The sequence below is a fragment of the Tenrec ecaudatus genome, chromosome 7, assembly GCF_050624435.1.
Source record: "Tenrec ecaudatus isolate mTenEca1 chromosome 7, mTenEca1.hap1, whole genome shotgun sequence".
Taxonomy (NCBI): domain Eukaryota; kingdom Metazoa; phylum Chordata; class Mammalia; order Afrosoricida; family Tenrecidae; genus Tenrec; species Tenrec ecaudatus.
This window is the reverse complement of record NC_134536.1, coordinates 92121274-92146196: the sequence shown is the minus strand read 5'-3', so window position 1 is coordinate 92146196 and position 24923 is coordinate 92121274. Positions and strand designations below refer to the sequence as shown.

Here is a 24923-nt window from a genome sequence, read left to right as displayed (position 1 = left end):
CTGATAACATGTACAAAATATGTGAGATGAAATCTCACCATCCCCGAGTCTAAGGAGATTTCTAGTGTCAGAAAAGGTAAAGAAAGTTGGAGAGTAGAGGATGTCTGACCTCTGCCACATGGTAATAAGGAAGCCAAAGGTCATCAAATATGGCGTCCCACACCACTTACTGCATTTACTGTGTGAGCAGAGAGATGATAGATAGGTAGGTAGGTAGGTAGGTAGGTAGGTAGATAGATAGATAGATAGATAGATATAGATAGATAGATAGATAGATAGATAGATAATTAGACATGTCTGAAGGATTCTTATATTCATTGATAAGTTAGAGCTCTTCCTCTTTTTTCCCAATCCTCTACTTTATCAAATGTGATATTCTTATTCAAGAATTGATCCTGTCTGATGACACAAATCTAAAGAAATTAATTCCCACATCCTCTCTTCTAAGAAACACACTGGTTCTGCTTCTTTCAGATAGATGTGTTCATTCTTCTGACTGTCCAAGGTATACTCATGAACCTCTCCTAAACATCCACTCTTTATTCTTCCTTATCAATCGTCCAGCTCCATCCAAGCCGAGATTTATTAAATACATCTAAGGGGGCTTTCAAACGGTTGTGGAGAAACTGAATTAAAAGTTGATGGCATTTTTCCATGACCTTTGAAGCCCTCATATTATTAACTGATTTGCAGTGGCAGAAGCCAATCCAAAACTTTTCTTGGCAGCTGAAATCCAATCAACTATTGATTTGCCAACCTGTTTTATTACTCTCTATTGTTGAAGCCCCCTGGTGTTTAAAGTCCAATCCAGGAGGCAACATTATTTACTTGCTTATCAATGAAAGTTTACATTTATGCCATGCTTTCCTATGGATGGCTCAGTACTAACCACCTGCTACAAATTAGATCTCACATTATAGTCATTTAATTCTACTCACCACGGCCAGCAGGAGGGAAGTTAACAAAACGGAGAAACATCCAAAAGAGATTTATTCCCATGGTGTTTTTGCCTTTCAGGGAGTGAAGGGTAAGATAAGTGGTCTCCTTTCATCTGCTTACTTTAAGATGTCTGCTTCCTTTTGATGGTTTTGCCTTTAGGTCAAAACAAGCTGGGATACGTCTTGTTTATAAAATACCAGATAATTATCCCTCATTATGATAAACAGCATGGGGAAGTGTATGGTGCTGTTTTTCCCAAAGTGATATATGTGGGGGTTGTTTTAGAAAGCTAAGAGAAATGCTTGTCTAATAAACAAACTATGACAAGCTCAAGTGGCAGACTTATCTTTCAGAGCAAGGAAAGCCATCAGAAGATGCTTGTGGCCTGCTGAGTCATTCTTCCCTAATGTCACGTTTTCCCTCATAGAGCCGTCTGTTTTTGTCAAAGTTTTGCAAATAAGAATATCATGTATGGAGAGCCATCGGTCTTTGCAAATTCTGTCTCATATCTAGCTGTCATCTCCCCAATTTGAAAGAAGCTGTGCAAGAAGCTAAAGACAACTCCTCTCTCAAAGACCAGAATTGAGCCTTAGGTCCCAAGTGGGAAAAGGAACTGAGGCCTAAAGAGGTCATTTGGAGTCTCTGCTGTACATGGTTGTGTTACTCAATGTTGTCAAGCTGGCTCCACCTCACAGCTATCTTATGAATAATGGAACAAAATACTCCCTATTTCTGGGTCATCTTCACGATTTTGGCTGTTTGTGTCCATTGTTGCAGCCTCTGTGTCAATCTGTTTCATTGAAGCTTCTTCTTCACTTACCCTCCACTCTTCGCCGAAGAAAATTCAAAAGACATGGTGATTTGATGAGAATTCATTTTAACCACTGGTCAGTCACAATTAAATATTTATTAAATGTACCTGTACCCAGTTTCTGAATTATCACATTTTTGTTTTAACGCACACCTCTGACTCTAGATGCAATAGCAGTATGTAGCTGCCTATCAGTGTGACCTGACTTCTGTATTAGTTTCATACGGCTGCCATTATGAAGTACTAAACAAAAATCATTGTCTTATAGTTCTGGAGGCTAGGAGGCTAAAGTGACTGTGTCAGCAGGGCCATGCTCTGTCTGAAAGCTCTGGGGAAGAAGATGTTATGACCTATTCATGTCGCTGGAAATCTTTGGTATCCTTTGGCTTTTAGATGCATTTTCTTAATATCTAGCTCTGCCTTCAGGTGATTTCCTTCTTTTGTGTCTCCATCAGTGCTTTGTCTCTTTTTGCAAGGGCACCACTCATATAAAGGAGCTTCAAAAAATGTGTGGGAACATGAAATGGAAAGATAATGGAATGTTTCCACAAGCTTTTTGAAGCCCCTTGTGTAAGATTAGGACCCCCTCCACTCCAGAATGACCTCCTGTTGACTGAACTTATAACATCTTCAAAATTATGTGCACAAGCGCTTGGGGTTAGACATGCAATATGTCTTTTAAGGGACACAATTCAATGCATAACTAGCATTATTATCTACTCATTTCCCCCCAGTTAAGCTAGCAATTATATCAAATTCCTATCAAGTAGATTGGAGGGGTCAATCTTAAATTAAAGCAGAGATTTCAAACTCAGCCCCTCCAGGGACCAGGCAGTTGGTGAGTGAGTGAGGAGAGCCTGCTAGGGACACTGGTAGCCTAGAAGACACACACCTCATCTGCTCATTTGACGAGGCAGTTGTTGCTCAGGGACAGCCCCCTGAGACTCTAGGGAAGGAAAGGCCAGTGTCAAAAAAAGGTGTTGATGCTTTTTAAGAGAAGTCGATGTTGATGAGAATTCTCCATATTTTTTTTATGTGGCCAATTGGATTTTCAAAGGCCCAGATAGTACAGGAATGCACAGGTGTAGGTAAGATGCAACCTTCAGATTTCTGCTTCTGAGCTGTGTTCTAAAGCAGAAGGAGATGAGAGGAGGATACGGTGAGCAGGGAAGAGGCACAGCAGATGTGAGCTGGGCAGCTGAGACTGCACCATCCACAAGGAAGGGAGAAGGCAGGGAAGTCAAGACGCACTTCAAGGAAGACAGGCACCCAGAAGAATGCACTTCAAAGGACAGCACTGAAGCTACAACTCAAGGGGAGGGGCACATCTGATCAGAGCATGCAGGAGCAAACAAAGAGGGAAGGAGAGAGAGTAGAACATATCCTGGTCCATCAAGGCCCAAGGATGATAGTCCTGCTCAGAGCAGCCAATGCAAAGAGAGGACCTTAGGGCTGGCCCCACCAAGAGACACAATGTCCCTCACTGACCCATAGCACTATGGAACGACACTGGAGACAGTGCAGTAATTGTATCTGATCTGACCCCACCACATTGGGGCAAAACACTAAGGGCGTGCAATAGACCAGCAAGGGGAGCAATGCAATGAAGTCCCCAGGGAATATCAAAAATAGACTTTGGAACCAGGGCATGACACCCCATCAGACTTGACCAGAATACTCCTAAAGGTTAACAAATAAACCTGGAACTATTTGTAGTCTTTCCTTTTTATGTCATTGGTTTTGGTTGTTGTTATTATTGTTTTGTTTCTTTTGCTCTGTCTTGCTTTTTGTGCTTATAATTGTCTCTGCATGTCTATCTAGATAAGATAAGCATGATAAGCAATCCAGAGGAGAAAAAAATGGAGCAACAGTTCCAGGGGGACACAGGAGAAGGGGAGGTGGGGTAAAGGAAAGAGGGTGTCAACAAACCTAGGGGAGAGAACAACAAGGGATCTAAAACTGATTGTGAGGAGAGCATAGGATGCCTAGTGGGGTTTGGTCAAGGGCAATGTAGCTGAGAGGAATTACTGAGACCCAAATGAAAGCTGAACATGATAGAAATAGAGGAAAGCACCAGGAGGCAAAGGACATTTATAGAGGTCTACATACAGGCATGTACATATGTAAATAAATTTATATATAATGATAGGGGAATCGATTTATGTACATCTATTTATATGTTAAGTGTTAAGGTAGCAGGTGGACATTGGGCCTCTATTCCAGTACTCCCTCAATGCAAGAACACTTTGTTCTAATAACCTGGCATTCTTTGATGCTTACCTTCCCAACACAATCGCTGAAGACAAAATGTGTACATAGCAAATGTGATGAAGAAAGCTGATGGTGCCCTGCTATCAAAAGATATAGCACCTGAGGTCTTAAAGACTTGAAGATAAACAAGCGGCCATCTAGCTGAGAAGCAACAAAGACCACATGGAAGAAGCATACCAGCCTGTGTGTTCATGAGGTGTTGATGGGATCAGGTATCAGGCATCAAAGACCCATAACAAAAAAATCATATCAATATTGAATGAGGGGGGATTGTGGAGTGCAGACCCTAAGCCAATCTGTACACAATTGAACATCCCCTTATAGAAGGGTAGCAAGAAAGAGACAAGCCAGTCAGGGTGCAGTATAGTACCAATACAACTTTCCTCTAGTTCTGTAATACCCGCCCCCCCACACACACTATCATGACCCCAATTCTACCTTACAAATCAGACTAGACCACAGCATATACAAGGTACAGATAAGAGCTTGAAATACAAGGAATCCAGGACCAATAAACCCCTCAGGACCAATTATGAGAGTAGGGATACCAAAAGGGTTAGGGGAAGGTGGGAGGAGAAAATGGGAACCAATCACAATAATCGACATATAACCCAATCCCAGGGGAACGAACAACAGACAACTAAGTGAAGGGAGGCAGCAGTTGGTGTAAGACATGAAAAAAAATTTTTTTATAAATTATCAAGGGTTCATGAGGGAGGGAAAGGGGTAGGAATGACCTGATACCAAGGGCTCAAGTAGAAAGCAAATGTTTTGAGAATGATGATGGGAACATATGTACAAATGTGCTTGACACAATGGCTATATAAATGGATTGTGATTAGAGCTGTATGAGCCCCCAATAATTTTTAAAGGAAGCTAGGCACAACCCTTTGTTTAAAACAATTTATATTTGCTTAAATATGCATATTTATATATAATATGTTATCCCATTGTTTATGAAAACTGAGCCCTAAAGAGGTTGTTAATATACACGTATATGTTGAATGAATGAACTTGCTCATTCCTTTTTTCGTAAGTGCAATACAACTCATAATGCCTTACCCATAGGCAGGAGGAGGCAAATGCTTGTTACATCACACAAAAGGTACTGTTGAACTCTACTATATGTGAGTCACTTTTACAAGTCCCTAAAATAAATTAGTGATAAAACCAGCCAAAAAACCCTATCTCAAGGAATAGTCAAAGTAATAGAGAATGAAACAAAACAAAACAGAAAGAAAATTCTGGATTATAGAAAAGGTGGCCTGTGGAGCAATAGTTACATCATTTGGCTATTAACTAAAAAGTTGGCAGTTTGAATCCACTGAATGTTCCCTTGGAGAATGGCCTGGCAGTCAGCTCCCATGATGAGCATACCCTTGGAGACCCCAAACGGCAGTTCCACTCTGGCCCAGAGATTACAGTGAATCAGAATCGACTCAATGGCAATAGCTCCGTTTAGTTTGGGTATATTAAAGTTGGAGGCAGTAAGTTTCACAAAAAGAAAAATATACTCAAGTAAAGAGGACTGCTGTTACTCATAAGGGTGGAGTTAGTAATATTAAATAAGGTAAATTATTCATTTTTTAAATTTATGCATGTGATTGTTATCCTAATTTAATGGCATAACAACATGTGACACATAGAAAATGTAAAGGCTTGTTTTAGTGATTAGCCCTAATATTTCCCTTGAAAAAATCCTTACTAAGGATAGTACAAAGTGGTAAAATCAATTTGTAATTTCAATTATTCTTTATTATTATTTTGGTGCTCAAAAACATATTACTAAGCAATAAAATTTTTAAAAGTTAATATGTTCATTCTCTCTGTTGTTACACATGTCAGCACATGGTTTTAAATCAGGCATTGGGTATTAAAAAAAAAAAAGGACCTGACAGAGACAGTAAGAAAAGAGATGTGGGCTTTTTCCATGGCCTGTGCCCCTAGAAATGAGAGTCCTTTCATGCTCAGCTTAGTTCTGAGAAAAATTAGGCATGGAAAGGTAAACTTCAAGCCAGACTTTCAACAGGGTAACTGAGTAAGAATTACAGTCAGGGCTCTCCATCTGCATAGATCTAGCTGCTTAGTATGCAATCCATGCCACCTCCTTTGCTTCCACTGTCTGGTCAGAAACATGAAAACTCGCTAAGAGTTGGGTCCATGGAGGGTCCCAGTGTGATCTCATCTTTCCATACTTCTGAGAGCTCTGTCATTCTCCTTTACAAGGTAATTCAACATTTATAGACTGAGACCAGATCCTTGAGGAGAACAACACCCTCAGTGACGTAGAGGCCAGTGAACAAGAGGAAGGCTGTCCAAGAGAAGAATTGATCTAGAGGCTGCAGCAAGGGGCTCAGACCTGATTGTGAGTCTGGTGCAGGACTTGGCATCTAAATGAGGTTTACCAGTCAACTTTTACTCTAAATCAAAGATGAGAAAGTTCAGGTGAAACTAAACTAAACTGCAAATAGAAGCAACGAGAAGGCTGACACATTGTGGAACGTGTAAATGTGTAACCAATAATACTAGATAATATGTCTCACTCACTGCCATCTAGTCTATTAGAATACATAGCAATCGGATACGACAGTGCAGAACTGCCATGTGGGTTTCTGAGACAGGAACTTTTGGTTGGAACAGTAAGTCTCAGCTTCCTGCACCACCCTCCACAGAGTCCCTCCGGCTTTTAAACTGCTGACCTTGTGGTTCGTAGCGCAACGTGTAGAAATTATTCAACGAGAACCTAATTCATGCTATACATTTTCTCCAAATTTATATGAAATATTTTTGAAGTACACATATTCTTTGTTACAGATTCTTCTACCACACACACAAAAAAAGCAACCACAAACCAAACTCACTGCCACTGAGTTGAGTCCAACTCAGAATGATCCTATCAGGAAAAGTAGAATTGACCCCCTGGGGTTTCTGAGACTTGTAAATCATCACGAGGGCAGCCTAATCTTCCTTCCAGAGAGACTGGTGGGTTTGAACTTCTGATTCTGAAGTTAGAAGCTCAATACAAACTCCCTATGTCACCAGAGCTCCTCAAAAAACAAGGACTCAACATTTTCACAGTGCTTTTTCCTTTTGTAAGGGTGCAACATACTCCCTAAGATTATACCCAGCCCCATGAGAACTCACACATGAGAGGATAGAAAGTCTTGTGTTTCTGGAGCTCATGAGTTTTGGGCCTTTGCATTATACTTTTGCAGATTTTTTTGCTCTCTATTAATGGAAAACATTTGAGTTGCCCTCCTCTGACAGATTTCTGTCTTCCATTGGTTCTAAATTTCTCTGGTTTTACAGCATATAAGTAATAAAAGCTATAAGTCTTTAAGACCCTAGATGCTGTATCTTTTGTTAGCCGGGCTCCATCAACTTTCTTCACCACATTTGCTTATGCACCCGCTTTGTCTTCAGCAATTGTGTCGAGAAGGTGAGCATAATGGCATGCCAGTTTAATAACACAAAGTATTCTTGCATTGAGGGAGTATTTGAGTAGACACCCAATGTCCATCTTCTACCTTAATACTAAACCTATAAATATATGCACATAGATATATTTCGCCATCCTCATGTATAAATATATTTACACATGTATATGCCTTTATTTTACCTCTATTAATGCCCTTTGCCTCCTAGTTCTTTCCTCTATTTCCTTTTACTTTCCTCTTGTCCCACTATAATGCTCAGCCTTCATTTGGGTTTCAGTAATTCCTCTCAGTTACATTGCCCTACCAGGCCTCCTACACCCTCCTCATCACCGATTTGGATCACTTGCTAACCAGTGGCCATCTAGTTCAAAAGCAACAGAACCCACATGGAGACTAGCTGAGAAGCAACAAAGCCCACATGGTAGAAGCACACCAGCCTATGTGATCACAAGGTGCCAGAAGGATCAGTTATCCAGCATTAAAGAACAAAAAAATCATATCATTGTGTGCTCACCTTCCCAATACAATCACTGAAGACAAATGGGTGCATAAGCAAATGTGGTGAAGAAAACTGATAGTGCTCAGCTATCAAAAGATATAGCATCTGGGGTCCTAAAGACTTAAAGACAAACAAGCACCCATCTAGCTCAGAAGCAACAAAACCCACATGGTAGAAGCAAACCAGCCTGTGTGATCACGAGGTATCAAAAGGATCAGGTATCAGGAATCAAAGAACAAAAAGGCATATCATTGTGAATAAGGGGGGCTGTGGAGTGTGGACCCAAAGCCCATCTGTAGACAATTGGACATCCTCTTACAGAAGGTTTGTGGGGAAGAGATGAGCCAGTCAGGGTGCGATGTAACAACGATGACACATATAACTTCCCTCTAGTTCCTAAACGCTCCCCTCCCCCAACTCATTATCATGATACCAATTCGACCTGGCTAGACCAGAGGATGTCCATTGGTATAGACAGGAATTAGAAACACAGGGAATCCAGGACAGATGATCCATTCAGGGCCAGTGCTGAGAGTGGTGATACCAGGAGGGAGCAGGGAAGGTGGGGTGGAAAGGGGGGACCGATTACAAGGATCTACATATAACCTCATCCCTGGGGGATGGACAACAGAAAAGTAGGTAAAGGGAGATGCCAGACAGTGTAAGTTATGACAAAATAATAATAATTAATAAATTATCAACGGTTCATGAGGGAGAGGGGAGTGGGGAGGGAGGGGAGAGATGAGTTGCTGATACCAAGAGCTCAAGTAGAAAGCAAAGGTTTTAAGAATGATAATGGCCACAAATGTACAAATGTGCTTGACACACTGGATGTATGTATGGATTTTGATAAGAGTTGTATGAACCCCCAATAAAATGATTTTTAAAATAAGTAAAGAAAGCTACAGAGATTTTCGTGTTAATTGTAATTGTAATATGTCATTGTCTGTGATGCTTGATGTTGGGTACAATACTTTCTCCTTTCACGCAGAGTAGTTCTCAGCCTATGAACCACATATGTTAAACGAAGCAATTATTATAATTATTTCTAATTTATGAATAAGAGAATGAAGCTAAGGGAGGCTCCATGTGTTCATGATCAGTAAAAGAGTAAATTGCATGACTGGATTTAAACTTTCTTGATGAAGTATTAATTCCCTAGACTCATTCAATGCAATGCACACATAGTGACCCTACAGGACCAGGTAGAACTAACCTGTGGGTTTCTGAGACTGTCACTCTTTGTAGGAGAAGAAAGCCCATCTTTCTCTGCGGAGTGCCTGGTGGTTTCTAATTACTTACCTTTGGACTCACAGACCAATGCCTAACCACTACAAAACCAGGGATCCGTATATCCCTATCCTCTCTCTGCCAACGAGTCAATGCTGACTCATAGTGACCCCTGCGGGTTTCCAAGACTGTAACTGTTCATGGGAGTAGAAAGCCCCGTCTTTCTCACACAAAGTTGCTGGTGGCGGTTTGCAACTGTCGGCCACGTGGATCGCAGCCTAAATCATAGCCACTACGCCACCAGGGCTCCTTTCCCTAGACTACTGCTCAGAAAATAACCTCATGAAACACAGCAATCTGTCCTTCTAGTTTGAGCCCTTCTCCTCTTACAAAAACTAAAGGACTGCTTCACACAGGATGCTTGGTGTCGATTTTGTTTTTCTTCTCTGTCTCTTTTTCCCTTTTGTAGTCTTGCAATTGCCTCCCCATAGTCACCTAAATATCCTCAGCATAGTAAGAAGGAGTCTACACAGTGTGGTTTAGCTGTGTTGCTTCCACATAATGAAAGCCATGCTGGGTCACCTTTATGTTCCAGGTAATTGAAACTGTACTTGGTCACCAAATGCCTTCCTTTGATTGCCACAGAGGTGATAGAGGATGGAGGTAAAACAGAGCTACATAATGAGGTACTTTAATTTTTCAACTAAAATGCAACTAAATGTACTATATTAGTAAAACTGAAAACGCAAGAACATAATTTAAGTGGACCCCACCCTGAATTTCAACAAGTATCTTGGGCATATGTAGAAGAAGAAACATAAAAACCCGCAGGCACACTGCCCTCTGAAGAGTTGAGAGAATGAACTAGAAACTGAAGAACACAATATATAAAGGGCAGGGGGGCTAAATAAATGGATCTGTGCATGTCTCAGGGTTTGCATGATTTTAGTTTCCCAAAGGACTCACTATCATCATGCCTTGAAGAACGACAAGAGGCTCCTTATCCACAGCCCTAGTTCCGCGCTCTTGATGAGACAACTCATATGGCAATGTCCTTTCCATGAATGATGCCAATTTATTGATGCACTCAGTAGAAGTGCTTCAACAAAGCCTCCTTATCAGGGCAGAGGAATCAAACAGATGTACCCTCTGATCCCATAGTCCAATTTCCTGTAATCAAAGAGTAATTCAGCTCTAAGTCAGAACTATGGCTTGAACTAAAGTCTCTTCAAATTCTAACCCAGTTACATGTTCCATGCTGCCTGTCACCTGGCTTCAAATTCAGAAAGGAGCATTAGATATAACAGCAAAGGACCAAAGCAGTTGTTTCCAGAATTGTTCTGTTTCTATCTTCATTAAATTAGTTGCATGATTTTTCATATTGCGATGCATAATTTTGACACCACTCATGGTTGGAGGGCATCTATAGGATTAAGTAAAACTATACCCTTCAGCATCTGGCTGTGCTCCCATACAATGTTAATGTTATGTAAAGTGCTTAGAATAGTGCCTCTCGCCTAAGAACCAATCTATAAATTCTGGATTTATAAATAAGTCATCAGGACCATTATGATCATTTCACTCTTTTTGATATGCTATGGTAGGAATAAATTCATGTAATAAATTTACTTGACAAATATTTATTTTGTGTACAACTCTATTGATAAAGATCTATGCCATAGTGAAGAGGAGAAAAAATAATATTAAATATGTAAATTATCTAGCAATATAGGAAGTAATAAGTAATATGGGAAAAAAGATTCAGGTAAGACAAAAGGTGAGTAATGCCACTTTACTTTAAATCATTTTTTTGGGGTACAACTCTTATCACAATCCATACATGACAATGGCAACAAATGTACAAATGTTCTTGATACAATGGATGGAAGGATGGAGCAATGGCATTTGAATATAATGCCCAAGGGATGATGTAATAACAGATAATAACTCATGTGGATTCTGGAGGAGTGCCCCTGTAGTGCAAACGGCTAGTGTAAAGATTCTCAAGTGCGTAGGCTTGTTTGAGAACCATCAGGAAGCCGCTATGGTGTGTGGTGCATTAATCACAGGCTATGACTCTTCTGACCACAACCTATGTAACTCCCACCTGAATGACTGAGTGGGCGCATACAAGTAGGTGTGCTGACACGCTGGTGTACTTGTCGGCCAGTTTTTCCATCTGCAGCATTTCGAGTGAGTCATTCAAGAAGCACCCGGGGGGGTCTCACATCATCAAGAAAGAAGATCAAGGAGCATAGTGCATCTCTAGATCCCAAGATCCCCGCAGGCCAAAGCTCCTTGATCCAGAAGACAGAGCCCAAAGACACTAGAAGAGAAGCGGCGCAGCGCAAAGAGCAAGAGTAGAGACCGTGTGGAGAGTTTTGACCTACGGAACAGACGGTAACTTTGGGCAGGAGATTTCCTTTCAGAGTGAAGTGCCTCGATACACTCAATTGGGAGGCTAGGTTTGTGACACATGGAATTACAGAAAACACCTTTGGGCATTTGCTGGAAATGCTAAAACGATCTCTGTAACACTACCTGAGCAGGACAAGGGCCAAGGAGTTGTGTGTCTGAGAGGCAGAGACAGGCATGCTGGTGGGGATGGCTGAGAAGAAGTGCTCCTGGTTGGAGGAATTCTATCCTAAGAATTTCTAATACTGAATTGAAACCTGTTAACTTACATAACAAAACCCATAATTTTTAATATGGTCAGTGAATTCCGTGTCTATTTTAATAATTATCAAATTCAGTAGAGAAGTAAGAAGAGCCTTGGGAGAAACCGGTGATATCAGAATTTTTAAGGGAGTTAGAAGGTAAAGACGTGCCTGACTGGTACCTCATAGAAATTAGACGGACTAGTGCTGAGCTTGATTCCCTTTCCCTCTTGTGAAAACACAGGATGTTAGATGCTGCTCCCACATTTTTCTTACAGGTTGGAACAAGATAATAAAGGAAAGAGTTGTAGGGAAATGAGGTTGAAGAATGAACAGAAGTCTAAAATGGCAGTTAAGAGAATATCTGCAGTTACAAGTTTGGGTGGGAAAATAGCATGAGATCTCATGTAAGATTGAAAACATTGGTGCATAGCATTCCTCGATGGTGTAGGTTAGAAGGCAGAGGATGTGGGTGATGATAGCCAGGTAAGCAAAGCCTGAGAAAAGTGAAAGTTCTACTGGGGTTACTGTAACATTCTCTGCAAAGTAGGACCCTTACTGTTGGTCACACTGCAGTGGCTCATTTTGTTGCCATGATGCTGGAAGCTCCAGCAGTAGGATTTCAGATACCAGCAGGATTATTCACAGTGAACAGATTCATCACAACTTCAAGACTAAGAACAGACTACTGAGAAGGAATAAGCTGTCTACTTCATAGGAATTAATTACTGAAACCCGTATAGACTTCATGGAAATATTGTCAGTCACTGAAAACGTTGTGAATGGCAGTAGAACATTGTCAGAGATAATTCTAGAAGATAGCCCTCAGAGCAGAAGGCACTAAAATTACGACTGAGAAAGAGCTGTCCTCTCAAGGGAGAGCCAACCATAATGACTTGGGTGGCGGAAAGGCTTCAGGACCTTCATTTGCTGATGGGGCGTAACTCAAAATGAGAAGAAAACTGAAAACATTGATTAGTGATTGGAATATGAAATGTTTGAAGTATGAATATAGAAAAATTGGCAGTCATCAAAATTGAAATTAAATGCATAAATATCAAGATCCATTATCAGTGAGCTGAAATAGACTGACACTGACCATATTGAATTGAATGGTATGCCTTACTGCCACGCACTTCCACTGAGTCAATTCTGACCCATGGCAACCCTATACACCTGAGTAGTACTGCCCCTTTGAGTGTCCAAGACTGTAGCTCTTTCTGAGGGTAGAAAGCCCTGTCTTTATCCTGTGTAGTGGCTGGTGCCTTCAAACAGCTGATCTTGTTGATTGCAGCCCATTGCATAATCACTACCCCACCAGGGCTCCTAATGGAAAATTCAAGAAGAATGGCATTCTTGAAGTATGATGCTGTCTGTAACAGGACATTATCCATCTGTATACAAGGAAATCCAGTCCTGACAACTACCATTCAAGTTTACGCAATAATCACTAAAGCTAGTAATGAAGAAACTGAATAATTTTACCAATATCTTACTGTCAGAAATTAACCAAGCATACAATCAAGATGCATTGATAATTATTGGTAGTTGGAAACAATTAGGAAGTAACAGTAGAACCAATGCTGGAAATCACATGATAGAATTCTTCAAGACCAGCAACATGTTCATAGCAAATGCCTTTTTTCAACAACACAAATAGTGGCTACACACATGAACTTATCCAGATGAAACTCACAGAAATCACGATGATTACATCTATGGGAAAAGACCACAGTGAACGGAATAGCAGGGGCTAAAGTGAGACCAGGACCAACTGTGGAATAAACCATCAATTGCTCATTTCTAAGCTCAGGTAGAACCTGGAGAAAATGAAAGCAAGTACATGAGAGCCAGCATATGAGCTTGAGTTTATCCTATCTGAATTGCTAAGATGCCCCAAGAAGAGATTTGATGCATTGGACACTAAGAAAACGAGCTGATGAGCTATGAAGAAAGCAAAATGTCACTAAAAATACAGGAAAGTCAGGAAAGATTCTGAAATTTGGTCTTAATCATAGAGAAATTAAGGCAAATGGAAGAAATAATGAAGTCAAACAGCTGAACAGAAAATTTCACACAGTAGCTTGGGAGGACTACGTAGAATATTATAATGAAATGTGCAAAGACCAAGAGTTAGCAAACAGAAAAGGAAAAATACACTCAACATATCTTAAACTTAACGAAATGAAGTAAGAAATTAACCTCAAGGTGCAATTGTGAATGATAGTATAGGTAAAATATTGAGCAATTTAAGAAGCATCAAAAGAGAATGGAAAGTATACACAGAGGCATTATACCCAAAAGAACTAGTCAATATGCAACCATTTCAAGAAGCAGCATATGAGCAAGAAGCAGTGGAATTGAAGGAAGAAGTCCAAGCTGCACTAAAAGCATTAGGGACAGGCCATTCTTAAAGAACTGATTAAAGACCAACCAAAATGTTCAACAAACTGATAAAGCAATGGAGGCACACACTTATCTATGCCAAAGAATTTGGAAGAGAGCTACCTGGCCAACTGACTGGAAGAGATCCATATTTGCACCCATTCTAAAGAAAAGTGACCCAACAGAATGCTAAGATCATAGAACAATATAATTAATACCACACACAAGTAAACTTTTGCTGAGCAGCATCTAACAATGGTTGCAGCAGTGCACTGACAGCCAGTTGCCAGAGGTTCAGACCTGATTCAGTGGAAGACGTGGAACAAGGCACAGCACTGATAATGTCAGATGGGTCTCGGCTCAAAGAAGAGAATACTAGCAAGATGCTTGTTTGTGTTTTATTGTCTATGCCAAGGCATCCAACTGTGTGGATCATAAAAACTATGGATAACCTTGAGAGAAGAATTGGGGTTCCTGAATACTTCATTTTGCTAATGGGGAACCTGCACCTGGATCAAGAGGCAGTTGTTGTAACAGAACAAGGAAATACTGCAAGTTTTAAAATCAAGAAAGGTGTGCATCCACTGGGGTGAAACACAAAGGGATCACAACAGAGCAGCAAGGGGAGTAAAGCAACGAAGTCCCTGAGGAATCCCGAAAGTAAACTTTGGACTCAGGGGGCAGGCTTGGCACCTCATCAGACACAATCAGAAAACATTCTTCAGGATCAGCAGACAGACCTGGAACTATTTATAGACTTTTCCTGCTCATGTTTATCTATATAATATAGGCAGAATGGATTATAATCCCAAGAAGAAAGCAATGACCTGATGGTTCCAGGGGGACATGGGAAAGGAGGACGTAGGGTAAAGGGAGTGATAGCCGACAAACCCAGGCCCAAGGGAACAAAAAGAGATGTAAAATCAATGGTGAGGATGGCACAGAATGACTAGTGGGGGGTAGATCATGGGCAATGTAGCCAAGAGAAATTACTGAGAGCCAAATGAAGGTTGAACATGATACCGAGACAGGAGGAAAGTGAAAGGAAACAGAGGAAAGAACTAGGAGTCAAAAGACATTTATAGAGAGGACTATAGGTCTGCGTACATATATTTATATGTTAAATATTAAAGTAGCAGGTGGATATTGGGGCTCTAATCAAGGACTCCCTCAATACAAGAACACTGTCATAATAACTTGCCATTCCATGATGCTCCCGACACGATTGCTGAAGACAAAATGGGTGCATAAGTAAATGAGGTGAAAAAAGCTGATGGTGCCCCTGGATATGAGAAGATATAGCCTCTGGGGTCTTAAAGGCTTGAAGTTAAACAAGAGGCCATCTATCAGAGAAACAACAAATCCCACCTGGGAAAAGCACACCATCCTGTGTGATCACGATTGACCTTGGGATCAGGTATCAGGCATCCAGAAGACCCAAAACAAAAAATCATATCGATGTGAATGACGGGAGTAGGAGTGAGGGCCCAAAGCCCATCTGTGGACAATTGGACATCCCCTCACAGAAGGGTGACAAGGAAGGGATGAGCCAGCCAGGATGCAGTATTGCACCAACGAAACACACAACAGTCCTATAGTTCTTTCATTCTTCCTCCCCACCCCACCCTGCCCCCACTATCTTGTGTATCTACCTTACACATCTGGCTAGACTGGAGCATGTACACTGGTACAAATAAGAGCTCTTGACATACAGAATCCAGGACAGATAAACACTTGAGGAACAGTAATGGGAGTAGCAATACTATTAGGGAAGGTGTAAAGTTAGGGTAGAAGGAGGAGAAAGAGTGAATAAATTGCAATGATCAAAACACACACAAATAAGCACACTTGGGGGGATGAGCAACAGAAACGTAGGTGAAAGAAGACAGTGAATGGTGTAGAGCAGAGGTTGTACACTGGTGCATATAGGAGCTGGAGGTACAGGGAATCCAGCGTGGATGATATCTTCAGGACCAGGGGTGTGAGGGACGATACTGGGAGAGTAGAGGGTTAGAAAGGGGGAACCGATTACAAGGATCTACTTGTGACCTCCTCCCTGGGGGACGGACAACAGAGAAGGGGGTGAAGGGAGACGCCGGATAGGGAAAGATATGACAAAATAATAATCTATAAATTATCAAGGGCTCATGAGGGAGGGGGAGTGGGGAAAGAGGGAGAAAACGAGGACCTGATGCAAGGGGCTTAAGTGGAGAGCAAATGCTTTGAAAATGATTAGGGCAAACAATGTACAGATGTGCTTTATACAATTGATGTATGTATATGTATGGATTGTGATAAGAGTTGTATGAGCTCCTAATAAAATGTTTTTTAAAAGATATTAAATCACCACCACCACCACCACCACCACCACACCAAAGAAAAAATAATAAAATAAAAATAAAAGATATTAAATAATAATTTACAATTATTGTTATTTTGTTATCGAGCTATTAGAGCCCCCTATTAAATTACTTCTTTTTAAAAGATGTGCATCATCATTGTATCCTCTCACCATATTTTTCCAAACTTTATTGTGAGCAAATAACCAGTGAAGCTGGACTATTTGAAGAAGAGCATGGTAGCAGGCTTGTTAACAACCTGAAATGTGCAGATGACAGGACCCTGTTTGCTGAAAGTGAGGAGGACTTGAAGCACTTGCTGATGAAGAGCAAGGATTGGAGTCTTCAGTGTGGAATGCAATCCAATCAAAAGAAAACCAAAATCCTCACAACTGGACCAGTAGGTAATATCATGATAAACAGGGAAAAGACTGAATGAAGTGGGCAAGGATTTCCTTGTGCTTTGTTCCACAATCAGAGGTCATGGAAAGAGCAGTGAAGAGATCAAACAAATCACTGGGTAAATCTACTGCACAAGAACTCTTTAGAGTATTGAAAAAGCGAGGCTGTTACTTTCAGGACGAGGGTGTGTCTGATCCAAGCCACAGTATTTTCTTTTTTTTTTTTTTTAATTTTAACAATTTATTGGGGCTCATACAATTCTTTTCACAGTTCATATATATACATACATCAATTGTATAAAGCACATCTGTACAGTCTTTGCCCTAATCATTTTTTTCTCTTTTCTTCTTTTACATTTTATAAGGGACTCATACAACTCTTACCACAATCCATACATATACATACATCAATTGTATAAAGCACATCCATACATTCCCTGCCCCAATCATTCTCAAGGCATTTGCTCTCCACTTAAGCCCCTTGCATCAGGTCCTCTTTTTTTTCCCCTCCTCCCTCCCCCTTCCCCCCTCCCTCATATGCCCTTGGTAATTTATACATCGTTGTTTTGTCATATCTTGCCCTATCCGGAGTCTCCCTTCCCCCCTTCTCTGCTGTCCCTCTCCCAGGGAAGAGGTCACATGTGGATCCTTGTAATCAGTTCCCCCTTTCCAACCCACTCACCCTCCACTCTCCCAGCATCGTCCCTCACACCCTTGGTCCTGAAGGTATCATCCACCCTGGATTCCCTGTACCTCCAACCCTCATATGCACCAGTGTACAGCCTCTGTCCTATCCAGCCCTGCAAGGTAGAATTCGGATCATGGTAGTTGGGGGGAGGAAGCATCCAGGATCCGGGGGCAAGCTGTGTTCTTCATCGATACTACCTCACACCCTAATTAACCCATCTCCTCTCCTAAACCCCTCTATGAGGGGATCTCCATTGGTCGACACTTGGGCCTTGGGTCTCCACTCTGCACTTCCCCCTTCATTTAATATGATATATACATATATATACATACATATATACATATACACATATATACACATACATACACACATTTATATCTTTTTTTTTTTCATGATGCCTTATACCTGGTCCCTTGGGCACCTCGTGATCGCACTGGCCGGTGTGCTTCTTCCATGTGGGCTTATTTGCTTCTGAGCTAGATGGCCGCTTGTTCACCTTCAAGCCTTTAAGACCCCAGACACTATCTCTTTTGATAGCCGGGCACCATCAGCTTTCTTCACCACATTTGCTTATGCACCCATTTGTCTTCAGCGATCCTATCATGGAGGTGTGCAGTCAATGCATGGAGGTCTAGACAAAGACATGTACATGCAAATATATATAGGAGAATGGGGAAATAGATCTATGTGTCTATATTTATAGGTCAAGTATTAAGGTGGCGGAAGGAACTTGGGCCTCTACTCAAACACTCCCTCAATGCATGAATACCTTCTTTTATTAAATTGGAACTCTATGATGCTCACTCTCCCGACACAACGGCTGGAGCCAAAGTGTGTGAACAAGTAAATGTGGTGAAGAAAGCTGATGGTGCCCGGCTATCAAAAGAGATAGTGACTGGGGTCTTAAAGGCTTGAAGATAAACAAGCGGCCATCTAGCTCAGAAGCAACAAAGTCCACATGGAAGAACACACCAGCCTGAGTGAGCGAGTGGTCCCAAAGGGATCAGTTACCAGGCATCGAAGCCACAGTATTTTCAATGACCTCATAGGTCTGTGAAAGTTGGACATTGTTTTGTTCTTTGTCAGTGGTGTGTTGTTGCTGTTTTGTTGTCTGGTTGTATACTGTTGCTTTGTTTTCCTCTGTCTTATTTTTGTGCATGTTATTATCTCTACAGGTCTGTCTAAATAAGACAGGCTGGATGAACTCTCTGGAGGAAAAACAACGGAACCGACAGTTCTGGGGTGACTTGGGATAGGGGGAGGGAGAGGGAGGGTAAGGAAGTGGTGTTAACAAACCCAGGGACAAGGGAACAACATGGGATCCAAATTGGTGGTGAGGGGGGAGTGGCAGGCCTGGTAGGGAATGATCAAGGGTAAGGTTACATAAAGAAGAGGTATAGCTGTAACCCAGGTGGGGCCAGAGCATGATAGTGGGGCAGGAGGAAAGTCAAGGGAAATAGAGGAAAGAGCTAGGAGACAAAGGGCATTTACAGAGGTCTAGACAAAGACATGTACATGCAAATATCTATATGAGGATGGGGAAATAGATCGATGTGTCTATATTTATAGGTTTAGTATTAAGGTGGCAGAAGGACCTTGGGCCTCTACTCAAGCACTCCTTCAACGCATGAATACTTTCTTCTATTAAATTGGCATTCTATGATGCTCACCTTCCTGACATAACTGCTGAAGACAAAGCAAGTGCATAAGCAAATGTGGTGAAGAAAGCTGATGGTGCCCGGCTATCAAAAGAGATAGTGTCTGGGATCTTAAAGGCTTGAAGGTGAACAAGCGGCCATCTTGCTCAGAAGCAACAAACCCCACATGGAAGAAGCACACCAGCCTGTGCGATCACAAGGTGCCAAAGGGATCAGGGATAAGGCATCATCCAAAAAAAAAAAATCTTACCATAGTAAATGAAGGGGGAAGTGCAGAGTGGAGACCCAAAGACCATTTGTCAGCCACTGGAGACCCCCTCACATAGGGGTCTAGGGGAGGAGATGAGTCAGTCAGGGTGTGATATAGCACCGATGAAGAATACAGCTTTCCCCTAGATCCTGGATGCTTTCTCCCCACCCCAACTACCATGATCCGAATTCTACCTTTCAAGTCTGGATAGAGCACAGGTTGTACACTGGTGCAAATAGGAGCTGGAGGCACAGGGAATCCAGGGTGGATGATACCTTCAGAACCAGGGGGTGAGGGGAGATACTGAGAGAGTAGAGAGTGAGTGGTTTGGAAAGGGGGAACTGATTACAAGGATCTACATGTGACCTCCTCCCTGGGGGACGGACAACAGAGAAGGGGGTGAAGGGAGACGCCGGATAGGGAAAGAGATGACAAAATAATAATCTATAAATTATCAAGGGCTCATGAGGGAGGGAGGAGCGGGGAGGGAGGGGAAAAAAAGAGGACCTGATGCAAAGGGCTTAAGTGGAGAACAAATGCTTTGAAAATGATTAGGACAAAGAATGTACAGATGTGCTTTATACAATTGATGTATGTATATGTATGGATTGTGATAAGAGTTGTATGAGCCCCTAATAAAATGTTTTTTAAAAAAGTTGGACATTGACTAAGGAAGACTGAAGAAGAATTGATACATTTAAATTATGGTCCTGGCAAAGCATCTTGAAAGTACCATAAATTACCAAAATAGCAAACTAATCTGTGTTGGAAGAAGTATAACCTAAATGCTCCTTCGAACCAAATATGATGAGACTTTGTCTCAAATTTTTTGGACATATTATCACAAAAGACTGGTCCTTGGAAAAGGACATCATGCAGATGGTAAAGGAAAGGAGCCATAAAAAAGGATGACCCAAGACAGGCTGGATGCACACCGTGGCTGCGACACCGAGCGCCAACATAACCACTGTGAGAAAGGCGCATGGCCAGGCAGTGTTTAGTTCTGTCGTATGTGGTTGCGGTGAGTTTGAGCCAGCATGGTGGAACCTAAGGACACCAACCTAAACCTGGAACTGAGGTCATTCGCTGAAAGTGTGAGGGAGGATGCGTACGGTTTGAGCAAAGAGGACGAGGAATAAAGTAAATATGTAGGAAAATGGGAGCATGTATGGTAGAAAAGTATGAAAATGTATAAAGTTTGCATCCTTAAGAACTGAAGACTCATGTGACATGTATGGTGATAAATTTAAAGAGATACCAGTCAGCACAGGTGTGTGCTTTCTTCAAAAACTCCCCGCAAAAAAGAGGCAAATATAGAGCAAGAAGACTGTTAGATTTAATTGGGCTTATAGTTTTGCTTTGATAGTTTTATTAAATGAGGGAGACAAAAGGTAACCCAGAGCATACACAAAGCAATGACCTATGAGTGCCCTTGAAGTTCAGGCTGGTAAGGAAAGGAGAGCAGTCACCCAGGGAATGAAAGACAGACAGTGAAGGGACAGCAGGATCAATCAATAAAAACCCAGAGTGAGATTTGGGAGTGAGAGTAAGGGTTTCAAAACACTGTTAGAATTAACCTCGGGAAAGAGCTGGAAACGAAGAAGGCAAAATGAGACCGTCTTAATGTCAGAACTACTGAAAACCAGAACCGAAGAGAGAACAAAAATCCTCAGAGGACAGAAACGCTCCGAGGCTGAAAACTGATATACCTCTCACGTTAAAGCTCCTCTATTTGTTCACGCTTCTTACCGTTTTAGGAAGGCTAGATTTTTTTTCCCCAATCCAATAACCAAATGTTTCTACCTTCAGAGAGAAATGTTTGATTCCTATTTGACTCAAAAATATAGCGCTTCTTCAGGTGAAATGAAAATAAGTGACCGTGTTCTTTCACTCTTCTCCAAATCCCATGCTGTACTCTGCAGCTAGTTTCACTCTCGTCTCCTCTGGAACCCCCTCCCCTCATCTCTCTTAAACGAAAATATAATGATTTAACCTGAATACAGCATAAGCACTTCACAAGTTCCAAACGCAGTGGGAGGATTATTTTTGCAGTTCTAGGATGTCACGCAGTTTCCCAGCGTCCTGTCAGAATTGGATCCCGGGGTCTTCAGGAAGTAGACACCCACCTTCTAATTAGGTCAGCATCAAGGGTCAAACAGGAGCTCACTGCACCATCTTGTACCTGGAGATATCTCCTAGGAGAGATGTGCAAAAATAAACGACAGCCCCAGAGAGCTATGCCTCATTATCGTTTTATTAGCACGGTAACTCTTTTAACCAAGGAATATCCCAAATTGGATAAGTACCTCCCACATTGCTTCCCCTTGGCTTGGGACTGCCCACCAGGCTCCTTCTCCATCAGTGTTTGGGTTTTCAGTGCAGTTCCTTATGCGCTCTTTTACCCAGCTGCTGCACAATTCCCCAGAGGTTGCACGAAGCCCTTCCTAAATACAGCCTTTAACGCATACTGAGAACCCTCCAGGGTAAAAGCAAATAATGCTTATGGGAGAGCTTATTGACAAGAATCAATATCAACAAGGCCAACGTTTTTAAAACAAAACCCCCGATTATATGTGAGTCAAATAAGCAAACTTTAATTCTGGATGCTTAATTTCAAACTACTGATCTGACCCGTTTAAGAAGATCAGCAAGTAAAAGAAGCCCAGGATCGTTACATTAGATAGTGCCTTTTTCACATAGATGTTATTACCAAGTAAAGGTGGTTTAGCAGTAAAATGACCAGTATGAATAAGGTATGTTGCTAAAAAAGAAGAAATCTGTTTCTGTTTTGAATTTAAATGCTTTGGTATTTACATGGGAACCAAAAAAGAAGAAGAAAAGAAAAACAGTAATATTCTGAAGTAAAAACAGCACTGGAATTTCCATTTCCCATCCACATCATAAATGAGATCATTCCACAGCAATGACTCCTTGCGCACTACTTTGAAAGGAGTGCACCCCGGCAGAACCTGCGGCCAAGGCCCAGGGCTCTGAAAATCCAAGCTGTCTTCTGAAGAATTCATTACACACACACACCCACACACACACAGAGAGAGAGAGACAGAGAGACAGAGAGAGACGTTGCAGCTCTGCCTGCAGCAAAATCTTTGTAAACATTGGAAAGAAACACCTAAAATGGTCTCAAAGCAGTCCCAAGTAGAAGTGAAAAACAGCATTGCTCCTTTTATAGCACCTTGGGAATAAACCCACTCACTGGGAAAGCTAACCACATGGAATGCTTTGATAACATCAAAAATAATACTTGGAGAATTTGGAAATCCTAAGGCTTATGGCCCACGCCCCTCCAAGAGGATTAACACCTGACTGCAGTTCTTAAGATCTGAAGTCAGAGATCGCTCCACCGATCCATGTGGCTTCTAGCCAAGCACAAAGCTCACGTCCGTGGAGCTTTCTCTGAGCAAGTCACCAACCTGCTACAGCTGCTCTTCATTGACCTTGCACTGGCAAAAGCGGGTTTATCAAAGCCCTTTGGGAGAGTGTGTTGTGCAAGATCTGCCTCCCTGGAGGCAAGCACCAGCCTTCAGAGGAATTAGCAGCTGGAGAGATGTGTTGAGATCAGCTTTGGATGGCACTCCTGTGCAAATGAAAATATCAAAGGGAGCTGACGGGGAAATAAAGTTGAACTAATTAGTATGGTACGGTGAACAAAGGCACGGTTGGCAGAGCCGGCTGCCCTGTGGGAGTGTGCTTGCAGAGAGCCGTCAGCTTCTGTCTGGCACCCACTAGCCCTGCTTGCACCACCGTCCACAGTGCCTGTTGGAGAAGCTTGAGAATGTGGGTTTTGGGATTATCGCAGCCTGTGTACTGCTGCCCTTATCAAACCTAGCACCACACACACCCCATCGCTCATTCACCGGCTCCCAAAGCCAGCCAATGGCTTAAAAATGGAGAAACAAAGCCGCAACATTTACACACAAAGAGCAATTTTTGTTCCCTTCAGAATAATATAGCAATAAGATATTCAGGATGAAAAACTAGAAAGATGGTATCAAGGATAACTAAAAAAAGAGAGAGAACTTTCTATTGCCTGCCTTAAGGACAGGGAAACAGGGAAAGAGAAGAATCATTAAGTAGGTGGGGAAAGGGGCCTAAGGAATGGTAGGTAACTATGGAAATTATTTCTTCAAATTCTTTGGTTTCCTTCTAGCATTTCCTGTCAGCTGTCTGGCTATGTCCCAGGGAAAAGAAAAACCTCCTAATACGGTTCCTGGGGGAATTTGAATTGTGAGTTTGAAAATAACAATGGTCCAAAAGCCACAAAAGGAAATGGTAAAATTCCAAAATGACTAAGAGTGGAAACACGGAGGAGCATGTAAGATGCTGGGGTTGTTCCCATTGTTTAATATGCTGTTGCACAAGGTGCATCCACAGATGTGAAACAGTAGTGAAGTGATAGGAAGCGGCATCACACCTTCCATAATTTGTGCAGCTATTAAGTCTCAGCACTAGGTCACTTCGCCAGCACTAGAGAAGGTAATTGAGAGACGAGTTCTCCGCCCAGTCAGACTCCATTTAGTTCTGAGCACCTCTGCTCTCTGATAGAGTTCTTAGACGAGTACCTTACACAGAGTAAGCACTCAGGTATGTTCGCTACATTAATAACTAAGAAGCACAGTGAGGTAATCCTTGATTTCAATGCTTTTCTAATTGCAAAGTTGGTGGTTCAAACACGAAGCCGCTCCACAGAAGACCGATGAGGCTGTCGGAATCCATAAAGAATTACAAACTTGGATACCCTAAGGAGCAGTTCCTCTTTGTCCCCTAGAATCACTCTGAATCAGAGTCAACTCCATGACAATGGATTTGTTTTGAGTTTCGCTTTAATAGAGTTCTACTAATTCCTAATATCTAGAGGCTGGCAATATAAAATTAAGCTATGCATACAATTATATATTTTGTGGTAAACATATACTTAGATATTTAATTTCAAATTAAACTTAACATGTCCAGCTCATGAGTATCTGCATGATCATTTAAGTTACCCTAGTACTTTTATATATATATATATATATATCATTTCCATTTGGAAGCAAATTAAGTACATAAAATGGACATAACAATAAACAAGCTCTTTTGACATCATACTTGTCTCAATCTCCTTAGGGTGCATTTAAAAACAGAACTGTAGCTTCTAAAGGGATCTGCGGGGCCAGTTAAATTCAAAGGTGAAAGGTCAGCTCAGAAAGTTATGGTAATTGTTTTTTAGGGTATGCCCAAGGGGTAATATTGATAGAATTGTATTGAAGTCAAAGAACAATCATGGAGACTTAGTAAGAAGTTGTAAGAAAAGGAAGTACTGCACTGTGGAGAGAAAGACCAAGAAAGTTGCACCAAGAT

The 24923-nt window shown here is 41.6% G+C and overlaps 1 protein-coding gene across 7 annotated transcripts in view; it reads right to left on the bottom strand.

Moving 5' to 3' along the window:
• IBTK (inhibitor of Bruton tyrosine kinase) overlaps positions 1-24923 on the bottom strand; it is a 459255-nt gene that overhangs the window by 201791 nt on the left and 232541 nt on the right. For 6 of the 7 annotated variants that reach the window (XR_012785385.1, XR_012785386.1, XR_012785384.1 and 3 more), the window contains exon 30: positions 21692-21760. The exons of the other annotated variant lie outside the window; for it this stretch is intronic. The gene's annotated coding sequence lies outside the window, so the exon portion shown is untranslated. The remainder of the gene's footprint in view (positions 1-21691; positions 21761-24923) is intronic. 7 annotated transcript variants of the gene reach the window in all.